General features: G+C 37.2%; 1 protein-coding gene across 2 annotated transcripts in view; it reads left to right on the plus strand.

The window, feature by feature from the left end:
• The window catches only part of RAD51B (RAD51 paralog B), a 384,808-nt gene that overhangs the window by 63,615 nt on the left and 301,269 nt on the right, over window positions 1-19,924 (plus strand). The gene's annotated exons all lie outside the window — the stretch shown is intronic.

Below are 19,924 nucleotides of genomic sequence, written 5' to 3' on the forward strand. Positions count from 1 at the left end.
GTTGAACATATGAACAGGTTTTACCTTTTTTCTGTATATTTTCATATGGAAAGTAAGACCTTAAGGTATCTACAGGTAGATAGTTTTGTTAATTTGTTTCAACATTTTCATGAAAACATCATGAAAATGCTTACATCTGATCTCATCTTTTCCCAGAAAACCCTAGCCTGTTTGGATGATGCAGTTTTATAAAACTGGTTATCATAGAAATATAACTATAGACTGTGTTTTTGAAGTATGTTTGTTATGTCTTGTTCAAAGAGCATTCTGTATTTTAAATACGAAGAATTGCCTCTGATTTTTGGTGCTTCAGTTTTGAGTTGCTGCTTCTGTAACACTTAAGCAAAGAATAGATTATATTGAGTATCTTCAAAGGCTTTTGCCCTTCAGGTTGCCTCCATGATTGTATTACTGCCTCATCTTGTCCCTATTTTTCTGTTTTTTCTTCTCTTCCATCTCTACTACTTTTTACATTTAAACAGTAGAGTTTTTGCACAGTGGGGATGGTCTGTCTAGTGTGGCTAAGAAATTTGTGTTTCAGTGGAGTAAAACATGTATTTTTAAGAATACGGGCATCTGTGTGCCTTTGTTTCATCTTGCTTTTAATTTGGCTTGAGTAATGAAAATGAACTGATCTGTTTCAGTTTTCTCTGTGGTCATATTCCTTTAACTTTGCTTTTTATACCTCTCTCTGTTTTTGTGTACAATGCCAGAAAATTAAACCCAACCCTTTAAGTTAAAAATAAAAATGTCACCCTTCTATTCCTAATTTTCACAGGAGAGATTGTGGCTATCTTGCACTCTATAAACTAGAATAAAGTTGAAATTTGAAGTCCTTCCATCTTGCTCCTATTGTAGATGTATTTTAAATGCTTTTGCGTGAATTTAATATTATCAAACTGTAGTGTGTTATTCAGTCTCATTTATTACTGTTTTTATATGTAAAAGACCTCATCAATTTAAGTAATCCTCTAGGTAATGTTTTGCCTTGCTTGTTTGTTGTTTTGTAATTTTGGTAATCTCTGAAAAAGTTGTAATTACAAACAAATACTTTCCAAAGATACCATGGAGCCTTTGTAAAAGTTTATCATATTTAATTTCTGTTGGGAATATTTTCTGCTATAAATTATAATTCAAAATTTTGTGCCAACATCATTAGTTAATAATTGGCTTACCTACATTAATACTTAAAAAGCTTTTTTGTACTGAAGTAATTTTTAAAAAATCTGATCTAAATATGGTGAATAAAAAGAAAATTTGTATTCTTAGGAAGCAAGGCTGGATGTTAGTGTAAATTTGGGGTATTCTGAGAAGATGACTTAAGTAGAGTTTGACTGGTTTCATACCCCACTGCCACTTGTCTATGGATATAATTTGGACTGTAAATAGAAGTTATATTTTAATATAACTTATAATAATTTTTAATTCTCGCAATCTCAGCTATAATGATTGACAGATATCTAGGTTCCAGGATGATGTGCAGAATGTTTTGTCTCATTTTGTAAACGAGACAACACACACAGCTGTGCAAATTCAGTTTTTTAAAATGTTCTTTCAGACATTTATTGGAAAAGTGACTTAATTGTGCATAATCCTTTTATGTTACCTTGTCTCTTGGAAACAATTTTCCATTTTGAAGTGCTTGTGAATGTGTCATATACCTTTCCGAGTCGCCTAATTTATAAGTGTCAAAAATATGTTTTGGTTTTCAAATAGAACAGCTGATACCCAGGCTGACACAATCAGCCATTTTGACACCTCCCTTGGAAAACAGCTTAGTTTGCAGAATTTGCATTAATCCATGGTTAGTTCTTTCCTTTTTGAAAATAATTAATAGTCAATAGTATGTAGGCATTGGAGTCTTCTCCCCCACAACTTTTATATTACTGTCTTTTATTCCTATGGCTGAAACAATCTACTGTGCTGAGCATAAAAGCATAAATTGGTGTGGCAAGATAAAAGATACTGTAGAACTCATACATATGGTAATATTCTTAAATCTGATAAGTATATTAATGTATATATTATATATATTAATGTATAATGCAAAATAAGTGATATGTAGTGTTCTAAGTTGCCTGGACCCATGCTCTTAATTATTGTTTGAACCCATGGCTAATGAATTGTACAGTAGGGTAAAAATGGTAACAATGAGTTAAATTTTATACAGTTGACTGCTTTGTTACACTATCTTTTTCAAAGGTGTGCATAAGCAGGTGATATTCTTTAGATGTCAGTGTTCTATAAAGCCTAAATACATTTCAAACTAGTCTGTTTTTAAAGAATGAGAGTCATTCAAATCCCACTTTAACTTCTTTTATAATCTACGATTGCATACATGTGCCTATGGAGATTTTCTTCTTGCTCTGACATCTTTGTTTTCATGAGAGCACTGCTCTCCTTTTATGAATTCAGTAAACATTTTAATAAGCATGACTCTGTTCTGCTCTTGGGGGAACTCAGACTTATTGTCATGGGTCTGTTGAGAAAGGTGAGCAAAGGTCTTTGGATTTGCCAGGTCAGCAATCTGTGCATGTTAGGACCGAGGAGTGCATTAAAGAGACTGCAAGTTTAACAAGTCAGAACGTTTTCACTATTTTCATGTTTATCAAACATGTCAAGGAATGTGATCAGAAGGCCTTCCACGGATTAACTGCTCTTGTTTTTTGATTCATTTTTATTTTTCTGGTTTGAGGTTTTTTTTGAAAACTGTGACAAAAGCCAAGTTCACAATGTGCATCAATGTTTTTGTATCTATGAATGTTAAGAATGCCCGGCTGAGCTTGGAGATATGTTCTGAATGGCAAGCAGAGTTCTCTCAATGTGTAATCACACCCTGCAACTGATGGGGACTTAGGCTTTTAGAGATATATAGTATTTTGACACATTTCCTCTGACCAAAAGTCTGGAATTAATTTTCTGTAGAGTCTCTAAATATTCTTCTGTAGATCAACTCATCATTAATACTCTGAAACATGCATGTGATCTGAGCAGCAACTTCAATCCCTTTAAGCTTGCAAGTGCTATCAAAGCATTTTGAATACACTGGCTTAGCCAAGAGCACGAGATTTTGAAAATTAGAGTGGACAAGTTCTCTTCCTACCAGTATTGAGCTAACCAGAAAAGGAGACAAGACATGAGGGAACTCAAACATATGATAGAGACACCTGTACATAGAGGTCTGCTGCAAAATGGGTTTGATGTCATAACTAGCTTACTCAAACCTGACTTGGGATTATTGAGCAGACTGATCTATCCCCCTTAGTGGTACTGTGTACCTTTTTTGGTATGAAAGTTATAAACAGGATGATGGTAAATGAATTGAAAAGTGTATCTCAGCTATCTAAAGGTGAAAAAATATATAAGCATTGTAATAGGTGGAAGAGTTTTCGTGATTTTTGATACTTTTTTGATTTCCAAGAGTTACATTCCCCAAACTTCATAGTTTGAACTCATATTCCTGTAGTCAAAGACACAGAATCACATGTATGTGTGTGTGTGCTCATAAATACACATGCAAAATTACCTTTGAATTTCTGACCAGTTTCTGCCAGATTTGGTAGAAGATTCAAAAAAAAAGTTCTTATAAATATGGTGAAAGGAGATGACCCACTTAAGAAGGTGAGGAAAAACTGTATATACCCCTAACCATGAGAGAAGATTCAATAGGTCATCAAAGCTCTTAACCTATTGCAAACAAATGAGCAAAATATCCTGAGTATAGTATAGTGTGTTCTGGCTTTACAACTTCTGGAAAAACAATTATGCATTCTGTTTGAAGAGCTGATTTCATGCTTCAGGAAAAAAAACTGTGGAATGACTGTAGTCTTTGCAATTAATGTAGGAATATTGATGTCCTGTTGATGTTAGCGAGTATAGAAAATGATCACATCTTGTTTTCATTTGCAGTGGTTAAAAAATCAGTCATGTTTTTAACCATAGGCTTGTTGTGATGAAATATTTAACTTTTTTTTCCCATAACATCTTTTTCTTGTTATTTTGGCATTTTGAGGGTTGGAGTTTTTTTCTTCAAACACATTTATGCATTTATGTGTTCCAGCTGGTAGTTCATATGCTAAATCCATGAGACACTTTGTATCCTGCTGTCTTTTCTCTGAGGGAGAAAGGGCCGCATATGAAGGTTGTACTTGCAACCCCTGCTGATTCCTACATGTGGGCAGCAGTTGCAGCCTGAGTCACCTGAATGTCAGTGTATTAGAATAAGGTGGAGCTGGACCTTCTGTTTGTGCATTTGGCTTTGCTCTTTTATCTGCTTACTTTTGCTGCAAGGTTGGGCAAGCTTAACTAGAGAAAGAAGTATTTTGTGCTTAAGTCTTTGTCTAGAAAGCTGAATTATAACATTTGTGAACACTGAGTGTTAAAATACTGTTTGGATGCTTGGTAAAGACCAGGGCTTTTTCCTGTAGCAGTTTTGAAAGAGAATAAATTTGGCCAATGTTAGTCAGAATTCAAACTATTAATGAAATCATCAAATATAATTTAATATTTATTAATGCCTAGAAGATACTAATGTAACTTTCCAGATTAAGGTAGGAAAGAGAATTTAAGCATGCTATAGATTGCTCTAGGTTAGCACATCTGTTGATAGGATTGAATTAAAAAAAAATAACAGTTCATATACAGTGAAATCTGTCTGTACCAGGTATTTTAGCATCTCCTGAGTGCAACCTGTAGGTATATATGGTTCTTGCTGAAATGGATCTCTAGTATACACCATGCATGAGGATGAAAGAAATATTTGCTATCAAAGTCTGCTAGAGAAGTGAGAGTAGCAATAATGCTATTTTTTCTCTTATCTAACCTGTTTCATCTGAGGAATTCAAAGCACTTTAATACAATTTAATTAAGCTTTAAAATGTCCCTCTGTTATGGATTGATTGTATTCCCTTGTTTACAGATGGGAAAAGTATAACTCAGTCCAGTATTAAATGTTTCTAACTGAGCTCTTAAGAAGAGCCAGTAATAAAACTCCAGGAATCTTAAATCCCAGTTTTCTCCTTTAAGCTTAGATCCAGCAAACACTTCTGCAGGTGTTTTAATTTCTACACTGCTTGCATGCTTAACACTAAATACCTGAATGAATACTGGTAGGAATGGGGACATAACAATTTGGAGTCTTGCATTTTTCAATCTGAGAAATGTAAAATGCCGAACATATTTGAGGCTGGTCTGGGGCTTTGCATTCTAAAATATATATTAATAAATAATTCTGTGGGAAATTATTCTAGATAAGTGATTGTTTTCTTTTAAAACAATAATAATCTTCTTACTTGCTACAGATCAAAATGCAGAAATTTGAAATATATAATAAAATGCAGTTATATACAAGTTGGGCTTGGAGTGGCTTAAGGATCGAATAGTGTGTAAGTTCCTCTTTTATATTGTCAGACATCCATACAGAAGAGTTAATTGTGCCAAAGGAGTTGAACGCCCTTGAAGATTGGGTTACTAGAAAATGTCATTAACAGCATCACAAATAGTCATGCACTTATGCCCTAATAACAAAAGTTTATTTTGTGAAGGTAGTGGTAGGTTATCATTTGGAAACAGGGAAAGTAGTATTGTGTTGTCTGTTGGACTGAAACATTCATGGGTAAAATGAAAATGTGATTTTTAGAAGAGGTACATCCTACAGATAAAGGGAAGTCTGCATGCCATCTCATAAGGCACTCTTGAGACTTTGTGTAGAATTTGTTGAGAAATCAACAGCGTTTAAAAGACCAAGAAGAAATTAGTTTAAAGACAAGTTGCAACTATTGTCAGGAGTCTCTCTTGAGAGGAGACTGAAATCCATTTGCTTGTTTACTGCACCAAGTTAAAGATATGACAAGACACGAACATTTGGATTTTCCCTGTGCAGGAGAGGTAAAGTATAAGCTGGATTCCTCTGATGGTACAAAACACTACTAAGCTAATTAAATTATGCTTATTGTGGAAATTAGAATTGGTTATGCCATCAGTTAGCAGTGGAGCTGTAAATCTGACCAGAGTAGTGACTTTTAAATATCCTTTGGTCAGCTTGAGGAAAGTACTGTATTTTGTTGCAGCTCTGATAGTAGGAGACTATACTTAAATATCTCAATAGGCATCCTTGTGCATTAATTTTATAAATATAATATAAATGTTCCATAAATACTGAAGAATATTTGGGAACTATGTAGTACCATGGGGCTAATTTCTAAAACAGCATTGCTGCTTTTTTAATACTGCTGCTTCAATCTGTTTAATTTCTGACGTGTGTTCACCTTGTCCCAGTTGCCTTAACATTTGTTTTCAGACAGCTGAGAAGCACTAGCAGTGTGGTTTGCCGGGACTGTGCATAAGTGTCTTTCAGCCCTTCCTATGCTTCCTGGGTCATTGCTAAGCTGCTACCTGGTGTGTCTGAGAGCCATAGGAGGCCTGCTGAAACAAATGTCCATTTGCTCTGTGGGTTTGTTTCAGCAGCTGGCTTTGCCATTCTGTGTTGCAGTGTGGAAATGTGATTGCAAAGAAGCAGGCAAGAGGCCTCTGTCATAGAAGATCCCCCTGGTATTACTGTGGCAGTAATACCCACACACAGGGCAGTTTTTCATCATGGCAGAGCTTTGAAGCTGTTGAAGAATCATTTAAAAAGAAGAGAAAAAGTGATTGGTCGTCTTCCACCCAGTCCACTTGTCACAACAGTGCCAGCTGTTTTTAACGTTGTTTGTATTTTAACTGCAGCTGATGTTAAATTAGTGGAATAGTAACTAAAATATAGTTTATATGTCAGAGAAGTGCTTTGCAAGGGAGGCACCTTTTAAATGTCTGACTATTAATGTGAAAACAGACACAATGATCTCTTTTTTTTTTCTGCTGCAGATAAGTATACTTTTAAGAAATAGTTACATTGTGGTATGAGAAAAGGAAGAAAAATGTTTTTGAAAAGTATTGTTAAGATTACAAAAAAGAAGAAATTATATTGTGTAATTATTTAACTATTGTCTCTTTGGTGATCGTTATATACTAGTTTATTCCCAGTTGAGCTGGTAACCAAAAATGCAGCAAAGAATATTTTTGTTTGATATTGCAGCAGTGAAGAATGATACACTCCATTGTGTTTGACCCGGACAAAAGGGTGGTAGAGTCATGGAGGAAATAATTCAGAATCATTGGCAACCCATTTCACGATTGCTCATATACTGCAGGGATAACCTTTACTCATACATCATGCACATCATACAGAAGCACCATATTCTACTTTTGCCTTTTGGCTAGGATCTCAACTGCCTGATAAAATTTACAGAATCACACAACATTCTGAATTGGAAGGGACCCACAACAATCATCGAGTCCAGCTCTTAAGCGAATGGCCCATACAGGGGATTGAATCTATGGCCTTGGTGTTATTAGCACCAAGTTTTTTTTTTAACCAACTGAGCTAGTCTCTGGGCCATGGCAAAGGCAGAAGTTTTCCCATGAAAATGCTCTTCTCTGATGGTAGATATTGTTAAGGTAGCAGATGTAAAAGCATCCAGATATTTCTGTATGTCTCTATTAGTTTGTAACCTTCAGGCATCCTCTACAGTATGAAAGAGGAAGAAGAAATAAAAGGTGCACCTACTCCTAGTAGGATTGTGTGGCAGTAAGGAACATGGAATGGTCTGATGGCCTTGTTATTTCCGTGACTACTTGGGTAGCTGAGCATTTTGTTAGTGTAACAGTAGTGCTGGTAGTGCCTAATTGCTAGTGAGATGTAAGAATGAGATATATACTGTGTTACATACTCTGTTTCTGAGTCCTGCAGTTAAGAGGCACCAAGTGTCGTTTTGTCTCCTCTGCCCAATAAGTTACCATTTATTCATGCACATAATTTAAAGATTCAGATATAGTCGCTATTGAATGTCAGATACATTTTCAACTTCTTATTCCTCTGATTTATGGTCAGTTTAAAAGTGAGGGTATACTGAATTTGCATCACTTCACTAAATTTGGGAGGTATGCCACTGATATTTCGAGTCTTTGATGAGTTGGGGACAGAAGCTGATTCTTGTGGTATGACAGGACAGAAAGAGAATGCAGCTGATGGAGCAGTGTGCAGACATACCAAGTAGGGTCCTAGAAGTGCACCAGATTTTTCAAGTTCACTTCGACACCCTTGTCCCCACTCTGTGTCCCTTCTGTAGACAGAATTTTATGCAGATTGCCACATTTAATTTTAATTTTCTTTGTAATTGGTTCCTACCACATCTTATGAGAAATTGAGAATAAAATAATACCTAATACTTGTGTTTCAAAGAAATACTGATCACCCATCACCTGTGAGAAATACAACATGTAGAGTTACACTATAGTGGTCAGGTGTGTGTGCAGTGTTTTTTAAAAAGGCTGTTCTTAGGGTTTTTTTTGTTTTGTTGAAAAGGAACAACAGTGAGGGCAATTATCATCTTGCCAAACCTGTGTTCTGAGCCAAATTGACATTATTAGGTTATAAGAGGCCCAGCAATTTGAATAGCAGCAGCATTCTCCCTACCATGTGACTTGGTGAGAAAACAGGGATGTAGCTGAAATGAGGGAATGAGGAACATGGTGTCTAACAGGGAAGGGAAAAAATTATGTATTTTCCACTTGGGTTGTATCCAACAACAACAAAAATCTAATTTCCTTTTGCTTCTCTGGGTAACATAACAGGAATCATAAGTTACAGAAGTATGGAGAAGTATAGAGAACAAAGGTACAAAGATGGTGAGCTGGTTTGACAGTGTCTGTAGCCACTTGTGCAGTCAAGTCAGTCACAGGTTCCCCTGCCTCACCCCTTTCATGTGCTGGTGGACCCAGACTACTGTGCTACTTTTGAGTCCTGTTAGTAGCTGCAGCAGCCACCTCCCTGATTCTGTGGGAGATCATCTTCCAGGAAGCTGACAGTGGATATGTTTACCGGCAGGAACTGGGGACTAGAGTAAATTGAAGCAAGATTTCTGGTTTTCTTCTGCCTGAATGAGTGCATGAAGTGTTGAGGTGGGACGTCATTCAGGGGAAATTATAAATCACGTGATTTTGTCTTGGTTATGATGTATTAAAACCTGCGCTGTTTTCTTACTTAAAATAGTGTATTTTCTGTTGTTTAAAAATGATATATGTGTTTGAAAATAATTTGGCTTTAAAAACTAGGTCATGCCAAGTAGACTGACTCTACCTAGTTTTAAATTTAAGTTTCTTTTCTACAGGAGTATGTAGAATGGTAGAATGTGACTAAAGCTGGGAACTCCTTAGGCTAGTGTGTCTACACATGCACAAGATGAGGTGCTTTGTTCCACAGAATGCTTGCAGTCAAAATGAATATTGAAATTTGGGCTTCTTTTGAAATCCCAGTTCATACAGAGAAGGAAAAAATACTTGTTTAAAAATAGTCAGGATTAGAATTTAGAAAACCTTAAGAGATGGGTTATATGTGTTTCAGGACGTATGCTCTTTTATTTCTTTAACAAGAGATTCACATGCTGAATTGATTACTCCATAACTGTTTCCCATGTAATTTCTTATGTTTTTGGCTGAAACATCTCATACCAGTTATTGTAGAGATAGGATACTAGACTCAGTTGGAAAGAGTAGTTGGGTTTAGTGAGCCTTTCTTCTCCTGTTTGTGGTCTACTGAAATCCCTCCTTGGGGCTGGCACATGACTGGAGGATGGGAGGTGTAACCCCCACAGTGCCTCATAGACTCCCTAGTCTCTGACTCCGTTTTACTTCAGCCCATCTCACCCCGTCTCTATCCTAACATTAAGGTTTCTGTCTGTTCTGAGGGTCCTATTAATGTTTCGCAAATATTCCAAAAGTGAATGTAAGGGCTTCTATGTGAAGCAGTAAGACATTTACTAAAGCTTTCTAAAACATTTCAATCAGTCTTAAGATTGAATTTAGTTTCTTGGGCCAGTTTTTTTTTCAGACCTAAAGCTGTGCTGGAAGCACTTACTGTGATACAGACGAGAGTTTAAAAATAAATCTCTCAGTTTTCATTTGAATGGAAACTCAACTGGGAAAAAGTTTCACTACGTGCTGAGTGATTGCAAAAAACGCCTTTAGAATTTTAACTTTATCTATAGATGTTTCACATACCACTTCATTAGCATTGAATCCCAAGGAGTCTTTCTATTTGTGACTTCCAGAACTGGAATTTCTAGGGATGAGGTGGCAGCTATCAAAAATACAGTTAGAGCTAATTGTGAAATAAGTATTCTATTGGCACAGATGACAAGAGTTGAGAAATACACACTATCTTTTATCTGTGCATTTCAAATCCCTTTCCAGATGTGCTAATTAGGCTTTCTGGATAATTAGATATAACTTACAAATAAATAATGGGAAATGACTTGCCTAGTATCACATAGCAAATCAAAAGCTGCCTAAAATGAAATCTGAGACCTGGCTCCACATTTCCTGCCATCACCATGCAGTCAGTCTGTAGGTCCTGACATTGCATCTAAGTAAGATGCATTTGCATAAGACCATGGAAAGTTGAGGGCTTAAATTTTCAGACTTCTGTTCCAGCTTCATTGTACAGTTATTTCAGGGTTGTTACAGAAGAAGAGTAGAGCTTTTTCTTTGCTGAATGAAGTAATGGTTACTTAAGAAGGCAGGCTATGGCAAAAGTGTGGAGAATGGCTATATGTTCCTGTAACTAGGTGGAAGTTTTGACTTTGTTGAATGGAGTCCTGCTTTGGGAACAGTCTCTATGTTAAATAAACAGTAGTTTGATGTTACCCTAACACAACAGATTGCATTATTTGAGGCACTGTGTGTGCTTGAATATTTTTGTTGGGTTTTTTTTGTTTGTTTGTTTGTTGGTGGTGTTTTGTTTTGTTTTTTTTTTAGTGTAACTGAAGATCACAGTGATCCTGAAATTTTAGTATTTGTTCTTCCTGATAATTTCTTAATCTTAGGGAAAGAATGTACTGGTGTTTTGTCAGATCACCCCCCTTTTGACTGTCCCTTTTGAATGTCCTCTTATGAACTCAAATCTAAACTATTATTCTGGGAGTATTGATGATAGTCATAACCTGTTTATGCTGACTATACTGAAGAATGGCATACTCCTTTGGAACGGTATGCATGGAATTTGTGACCTAGGGAGAGTGCAAGTGCTTCATGTGTAATGAATTAGGGTGCCTGTAGCTCTTGCCTCTGAACTTCCAGTGTGAAAAGCAGGCTGCTGACCATAGAAAACTCACTGGTGCACTGGAGTGTGTAGTGACACTCAAAAGCAAGCAGTAGGTTTTACTTTGGATATTTTCATTTATGTTTGAAATGAACCTTTTAAAGGCTTAAAGCAAAAGTTTTTTTTCCCAACTGCTTAGTAATTTGCTTTGATGCATGTGCTTGCGAGACCCTCTGGTGGCACCTTTATACAGTGAGCAGGGCTAACATGCTGTATTGACCCCCACCAGAAACTGGAGGTGTTTGGAGTTCAGAAAGAGACTCCCAGCTGGTGACATTTTATCCAGTTTCTTTGAAGTTTTGGGGAGAACATTTAGGAAATTCAGTATACTTCTGTTCAGAGATCTGCCTTATGGAAGCGGAGAATTCGTGTTTTTATGTTACAGGGATCACACAAAAAAATAAAGATGGCATTTTTCATATAGCAAGACTAAGAACAAAATGTTGATATTTGTGAGGATAATATTTTGGCATAGGTTAATCCTATTATGGTAGGAGTAATGATACAAATTCTGTATTCTCTTAAAAATACACTTTCTTAGTATTACCTTTAAGTTTTAGTATTACTTGATAGTAGATAATAGCATGCAAAAGGCTCTTTCAAATCTTACTTCAGCATTGATAATTTTTTTAATTAATAGGAATTATGTGTTTGCATACATAAGCATAAATGTTACTTGGCAAGAATTACTTCTTACCACATTGTTCTTAAGGTGGATGTAGAAAGGCAAATCAATTTCTCATGGGAAAAGTAACATTATGAAAGTATGCGGCAAATGAGGGTGTGAATTTAAATAATCTGTTGTTAACCAAACTGAGTGGTGAGGCAACGTGAACCATGATGAACAATGATAAATTAGTTTATCTTGAAGACAGATTCTTTATGATCAATACAGACACTGCAAGAAAAATGGCACTCAAAAGCTAGATTTTTGCCAATAGGTTGCCAAGCAGCTCTTGTGCGTTCTCTATATGGGGACACTGTGATTCTACAATTTCATGACTTATGTTGAAAAGATTAAATAGCACTTGTATTAGAGAGAGGTCATTGTTGAATCGTCATTTTATAGTGACAGCAGATTCTAAAACCTTTCCATAAAATGATACCATGGTCTGTCATCTTCACTGGTGCTACTTGCTGAAAAAAAAATTACGGCTTAGCACAAGTAAGGATTGCAAATATGTGGCATTCTTCTTACACTGACAGAACCAATGCAGTTGCAAGAATCTCTAGTTGAGTTTTGATACAGGATGGGATCCTTTTGGGTAACAAAATATATTAATAACTTAACTCATGATGAAAGTTCAATTCTGCTCTCTGATATTCATGAGATAATAAAGATCAAATTTGAGGACAGCCAAGCAAAATTAGCATTTTGTTGCTGCTGGTAGTAGTCCTCCATCTTTTTCCTCCCTTTCTTGTTCTGATGTTCATCTGATCCCTTGGTAAATTGATTGAGGTTACCAGCTGGCAGAAGGCTAGTTCTGGATGGTTCTGCCAGTGAATTGACTTACTGAAGGGTCACATGAATCAGAGCTGATACAAGGAAGCATCAGGAATGTGTAGAAGGGAATGCTACCAAGGACAGAGTATGGGACCTGTTCTCTGCAGCAGTTGATCTGTTACATGAACTCAGCTGAGTTCCTCTTACTGGACCTTAGCATCTGACTGCTTTGAATTGGTCTAGCTTTCAAAATGCCAGTCTGTAAAATAATTGGTGTATTCAGAGAGGTGGATCCACCTGAGAAGAGTAATGACTAGAAAGTTTTTCAGTCCTACCAACAATTAATTACTCTGTCAATTGGAATAATGGGCTTTCTACTGGTGTGCTGAATGACTTTGACTTTTTGAAAGTCTTGACGGTAAACAGGAGAAACGTTTTACTTTCAAAGCTTATATTTCTCATTTGCTAGTATTTCATTCTATGAAACCAATTCAGTTATTTAATAATTACTTAATAATTAATTCAGTTGTTTCAGTCAGTGATATCGTTGATGTCATGTTGCAGCACAAACATAATGTATGGGTTGCTGGTCTTTGCAGAGTCATTCTTGCCCCAGTTCTTCCTGGATTGGGATCATGAGTAGAGTTCTGCTACATGTGCTGTTACTGTACCGAAGAAGTATGTGATGTCTGTCTCCTTAGGCGATTCAGAATTCTTTAATTATCTGAAGTCACAGACTTTTTATGTCGTCTGAAAAATTACGTATGTTTAGACTCATATAAGATATACTGTTGAGTACACTGTGTTTATCCTGAAGCTCTTGAGTGGGAAGTAAAAAGTGCAGAAAGAGTCAGAGGCTTTCTGTTCCTTAGAGCATCTGAGTAACAGGTGTTCTCAGTGCCAGTGATTGCAGTGTGCCGGAAGAGTAGTGGAGCTCATGCTGACAGGCTTAGTTTTTTCTTTTTATTCTAAGGCCGGATACAAAAGTATCAAGGGAGTCTGCCTTTTATTGACCTTCTAGTTGTCTGTGGATAGACAAGAAGTTGCATATTTCCCTTTTAAGGTTGCAAAAATACCTTTGTTGACCGTCTTAAATAGGATTTTAACATATTCTGCCTTTAGAGTTAAAGCACTATGCTTGCATTATACTGGATTGTAGCCTTGCTGCTATGACCCTGTCTTTTCATTATCACATTACTGGTTTTCTTGTATGTCCAAGTATAGAGGTCTTCCGTACATTAGTTATGTTATTCTCAGTAAGCATTTACACAAATGACAAGGCATGGTAAGTAATCTTTTGGGGTGAGTATTTAAACTTAACAGGTTTGTTTATGTGATTAATAACATAACCATATGAAATTAAGCTTTGTGTCTAACTTCTAGCAAAAGCTTCTTTCAAAGAGCCCACATGAGTAATAGGTTTGTTCAAGTGCTCCAGAACAGGACCGGGAATGAGGAATGTAGTGTTGATTGTGCATATCAGCAGTGCAGTCTTACCTCTTCCTGCAGTGGCTATCCTGTTGATACTCATTTAGGAATGATTCTTCCTTGCTTTTTATTCGAGAAACTGGGGATTGCAGTTTGCTAAAGCTTTTCTCTGAGACTGTTTGTGTTTCCTGACTACATGTGTCCTACAAACCAACGCCCTGTGAAGTCTGTCTCAGTTTCTTGAATTTTTGATTAGAGGCAAATTCAGGTATTATCTCAGAAAATCAATTTTGGAGTGATTTCACAGGTAATAGCTGTATTACAATAAGTAGAGCTAGTTTTGTGGTGACAATCTATGAGTAGGAGTCATGAAGTCTGAAATCTATTTCTGCCTTTGTCCTAGACTTAGTTCTTAATATAGACAAGTTACAGCACGTCACTGCTGTGAAATAGGGATCATACTTGCCTACTTAACAACACTGGAAGTTTGCTACCCTCTCTAAAGAAAGAGGGTTGTAAAAGAAGTGCAAAGTGCCGTTTCAACTCTATTTGCATTTCATTTGAACTCTGGATTTTCAGAGTGAAGGAACATGGGTATCTGTTTTATTGTCTCAGACCCCTTTGGATCCAAAGTAATCTTTTTCCATCTGGAAAAAGACTTTTTTTCCACACCTAAAGCTCCCAACTTTTTTTTCTTCTTTCTCATGTATTTTGAGAGCATTCTGATGTTGCTGTATCTGCCTCAGTTATGTAAATAAAGTGTTTTCTTGCTGGTACTTTTGAATTTTTGTCTAATATAATTTTTTTTTCTGTGTTTGATGTGATTTAATTTCTTCAGAGCTGAGCCTTGGCTGCTCTGCAAGTACAGCAGTAGAAGACATGGGGGCAACTGAAACCATTTTACTAATGTATCTGACTTTTTGTTGTTCCGTATTAAAATATGAAAATGGGAGAGATTGATGTTAGTATGACTTTTGTCTTTGTATTTCTGCTCAGTGATGACATTTGAACTCTACAGATTGAAATGTTTTATACCATTTTTGCTGTTGGCATAGAGATTTTGAAGCCTGCAGGTATATTTTTTCCTTTTTATTGAAGTATTCCTTGGTTTAGCTTTTACAAACTTTCCCACCCAACCTCTGTTTTATTCAGTGCTTCAGTGCTGCTTTGCTCTACTCTTTGTATTGGTCAGAAGTGAGGAAAACAAGTCCTCAAGTGTTCAAAATACAGAAGTATTGGTTGTACTTTTGATGCCTATTGAAACATGTAATGCACTGTGCTCTTCACAGCTCATCTTTTATGACTCATTAGCACCTTTTGGAAAATGTTACTTCTGCTAGGTTAGGGGAAGGGCAAGGGAGGAGGGGGATCCCTCTTCAGCTTTTTCATGTGTTTTGTTTAAGCCTTCTGTGTTTATAATGGCCTGGCTTGAAGGCCGGCACCTTCCTGTGGGTGCTGCTACCTATTTTTACCAGACCTCCTTCCTTGCATTGAAGACTTAAAACATCATACTTTGAGATTAACAGATAAAGGAATTAACAAGGCTTCAAACAGCCTCTTGATGGAACAAATATGTTTGGGCACCTTTTTGCAGTGTTAGTAAATTGCTGGAAGTTTGCTCCTTATGCTTTATTTTTTCTACTTTCTTTGGACTATCTTGATAAGTTACCTGTTTCTGGAGTAACAGATTAGCAAATTACATAAATATCAAAAATAACAGTTGCTCCTTTTTTGTGGCTTGGGGTGCCTGGTTTAAAATAACAAACATCCATCAGTGTTGTTTTCCTGGTTCAAGTGACAACTGTTTGAAACATCTGCTGTCTAGTGGACCATGGATAACATACTTTATTAGAAGTCACACATGTGGAGACTTGTATCTGAGCCAGTGTGTTTTAATTATTTTTTTTAAACAAGCCATGCTGCTAATATTTGCTCATAAACTAGGCTTTTGTCTGATGTCATTTGGCTAAAGGGGAGACTATATTCTTCAACATTTGTGAAGCATATAGGTATATGAAGAGCAACAAACTGTGCTGTAAGCAGCCTGTCATATTATTCATTCATTTTTGAGTGAAGCTTATTGCTGCTGATCTTACAAAGCGCTCCTAGATCTTGCCTATGTCTGCCTTTAGAAATGGGGGCTGGCACGAGATAAACACAGATTTTGATTGGACTTCTAACGGCATTGTTTATGCTTACTTGTTTCCTACTTCCTCTGTTGATATATTAGTATAAATCACTATAACTTACTTGAAGGAAATGGAGCAACGTTGAGTAACAACTGCTAAGAAGTGAAAAATCTAATAGATTTTCACAAAGCTTTTAGTTGTGAAGAGACAAAAATACTGGCAGCTGTGAGGAACTTTGTATGCATCAGTGAGGTAAAATGGAATAACACAGTCTTTTGTTTGCCTCTTTCAATGGTTTTGAAAAATTCATCATAATTTATCAAAAGGCAGTATCTCAGTTTTCCATCTAACTCCAGGTCCTACAGTCAGAATACATTGAATTCAGAGGAGGAAAGGGATTTGTAGGGAGGATGGTTTTCAGCTGCCTTTGTTGCCAAGGACTGTTTTGAAGATTTTTTTTGTTTGTTTCCTGTGTGTGATACTACAGCTATCTTAGGCTTGTAGCCAAAAGGTGGTTGTGATGCTCAGAGATCACCTTCCCATTTTACTGTCAGTATGCTTCATCTCCCTTCAGCTTCCTCTTGAGCATTAGAAGGCAAGAACGCCCTGATGGTGAAGTGTCTCACAGCCAGATTGCCACTATTCTATACAGCAGAATCTTTCCAGGTGATTGCTGCTTTGGTGAACTTGCCAGTTATAATTGACCCTTGCCTCTGAAGCCTGTGCCTTCTGTTTCTTGTCTTCTATTTCTGTGACTGAGAAGGAAGAATGAGGAGCTGAAATTAATGCTGGCTCTCACTATTTATGTACATTCAACCCTTGTTCTAATGTCTCTGGAGGCATTGGCATGACTCATTAACTTGTTAATTCTAATGATGCTGAACTCCTATAGATAAAACAATAATCTACAGGATTCTTAATGCGAGTTCATTTTCATGAACCTTTCCCTTTTGTCCACAACATACAGTGATTACTTCAGCAGTTGGAATATTTGCCTCCCAGTTGACCAGTGAGCTCTTCAGCCAAAGGGTGTCAGACTTTGTTATGGGAGGGGCTAGTGGCAATGCTTGCTGTCAACTGTCTTTGGAGAAATACTTCAGTTTACACTGAGAACTAAATTCATGAAGCTGACAGGGGTAGTAGGCATGGCAAGCCCTTCTTTCCCTAAGTTTTTCCCATAGAGCTGTGAGAATCCTCCTCCCTTGTTAAGAGGCTCTGGTTTGTAGCAGTTCTCCCTCTGCCAGAAATTGAAATGTATTGGGCTAACCAGGGGGAGTCGAACAAAGAGAAGTGCTCAGTCCACTGCAGCTCCATAAAGCTAGGCTTTATCATGTTGTTAGCAGTAGCTATATAGTGGTCGTCTCTATAACAGTATTGCCTTTAGACTGTGCTCCTTTGGTGGTTTGAATGTGTATTGACAGCATAATCCTGTACATAGCCAGAAGTGTCTATTTTTGAGATAATCTAATTTGTACTTGCTGTGTGTTAGAACATGTTCAATGACAGAAGAGTATTTTGGTGGCTGAAGGACAGCTAATTAATTTTGCTATGTGAGGACTCTTGTGTACTCCCCAGCATTATGTGCAGATTTAAGAGCTGAAGCTGTGCTTCAGTTTTTCTTCTAAGATAGGTCATGTAGGCGTTAATGCCATTTCCTAAATCAGTTTAGGCAGCACTATTTCCTTCGGCCCTTTTGTGAGCAATGTAAAGCTGCCAAGCTGTAACCTGTGCTAGCAGTGCTTTATGTCATCTGTCAATCTCTGTGCTAAGTATTCTCATTTTCCCTCCCAGTAAGGTTGTTCCCTTGTTACTGAGACTGTTACTTACTGACAAGCCTAGAGAAGGACCTGGTGGTCAGTCTTTCCAGTGGAGGACTAGGAAAAAATTGGGATTGAAGCTTCTTGCAAAGCTGGTGTATAGACCCAGTGCTGTCCTGGTTGCAGGTAGGACTTCTAGAACTGCAGTTCTGCTTCATTAATTTTAAAAGTACCAGTCCACCAGGACATCTATGATATCAGTAGTAGCCTTTGTGTACCATTTTCAGAAGAAAACATACCTCTGAAGGCTAATTGTGTGCATCCTCCACTGCTATCATGGATGGTCTACAACTGGCAGCTTGCTGCCTCTGCAGAAGGGTGGGGGAGAGAGTAGAGGGTGGAGGGAGTTGGGAGTAAAAGCAAGGAAAAAAATATGCATCGAGACAGAGACAGTTTAAGTGAAGGGGGTGAGGGGACACCACACCAAACACCTCCCCATGCCATTCCCCCCCAGCAAGTGATGCAAGGGTAGTCACCACCAGTGGACAATGGCTGCTTTGGGAAAACTCACCCCCCTGCCCTCCACACCAGACTCCCACTCCATTTTATGGCTGAGCATGATGTTAGGTGGTGTGGAATAACTCTTTGATTGATCCAAGTTAGCTGCCCTAGCTCTGTCCCCTCACAACATGACAAAGGTGACAGAGCAAGACAGAGAAAGAAGGCCTTGCTGCTGTGTGAGTAGTGTTCAGCAGTGGCTAAAAACACCTTTGTGGCAGCAATAGTGTTTTGTTCACCAGTCTAAAGCACAGTACCATATGCACTTTGAAGAAAACTAACTCCATCCTGGTGGATGGAGTAACCAGTAACCGGTGTGTACTGTTACTGACCTTGAGGCTTCTTTATTTCAGAATTTCCTGAGAGACAGGTGAATGAGTACATATTGCTGGCCAATAAAGGTTCAAGCATTGCTCAGCATTGTAGTGTATTTAATACAGTAGTTGAAACTAGACCAGATTCTTGGTTTAAGATGGGATTAGCTTCTAGAATAGTCTATGCAGTTGCAAGGATCTGAAAACTAAGATTCTCAAGTTCAGTGTTTTCCTTGTAGTTTAGTCATTATTCAAATTTGAGTGAAGTTTTTATCCTTGTAGTTTCAGTATCCTCAACTATGAAATGATATTGTTGATAACACTCAATTCTTAAATGTGTGGTAGTAGAAAGGTAGTAATACTAAAAGAAGAAGTGTTTGTAAGAATTCTTTATTTCCTAAGAATACCAGTAATTAAAGAAACCCCCAACACTGTTGTTATTATTCTTGGAATTTTTTTTCTAAATGGGAAAACATTCTTGGGAGATCTCTGTGAATTTGCAAGTTTGTCTTCAACTTGAGACAGTTGACAGCAATGCCAAATAACACTGCATCTGTTGTTAGAAGGGAACCTGATACTGTTATTGTTCCACTTAAATGGAGTTCTGCGAGGAAATGCCAGCTCTCTTATTGAGGAAACTCAAGCAACTGGAAGAGTTTTTGGTTTCTTGCGTTACTAGCTGCCAAACAAATGAGAAGAACTCATTTAATCCAAGTATGACAACTTACTTAACAAGCATCTGAAGGAGTGAAATATAAATGAATTTTCCTTTGCAGGGGAGATTTCTGGAATGTAAATCACAAGTGAGAAGCATAGTTTTTGAGCTGGTAGAGTTTATGTATGTAGACAAAAGCCTATTTCTTTCCAAAGATGATTAAATGAATGTAGAGTGAGGCACTACAACATTTCACTTAGAGTATTTAAGTGAGAGTAAGAGCAGTTAGTTTGGATCAACTGCATTTCATGAAATTCAAAAGAAATTTCCTTCTGTTTCATAAACTTTTTCGTGTTCCTTTTACGAAATCTTTTACTTGTGTATATGCTGGATAGATACTATATGGCATAATTCACTCACAAAATCAGAGGAATTGGCAACTTCA

This window comes from Pipra filicauda, unplaced genomic scaffold (assembly GCF_003945595.2).
Source record: "Pipra filicauda isolate LSUMZ 115617 unplaced genomic scaffold, ASM394559v2 scaffold6_size6359152_pilon, whole genome shotgun sequence".
Lineage (NCBI taxonomy): Eukaryota > Metazoa > Chordata > Aves > Passeriformes > Pipridae > Pipra > Pipra filicauda.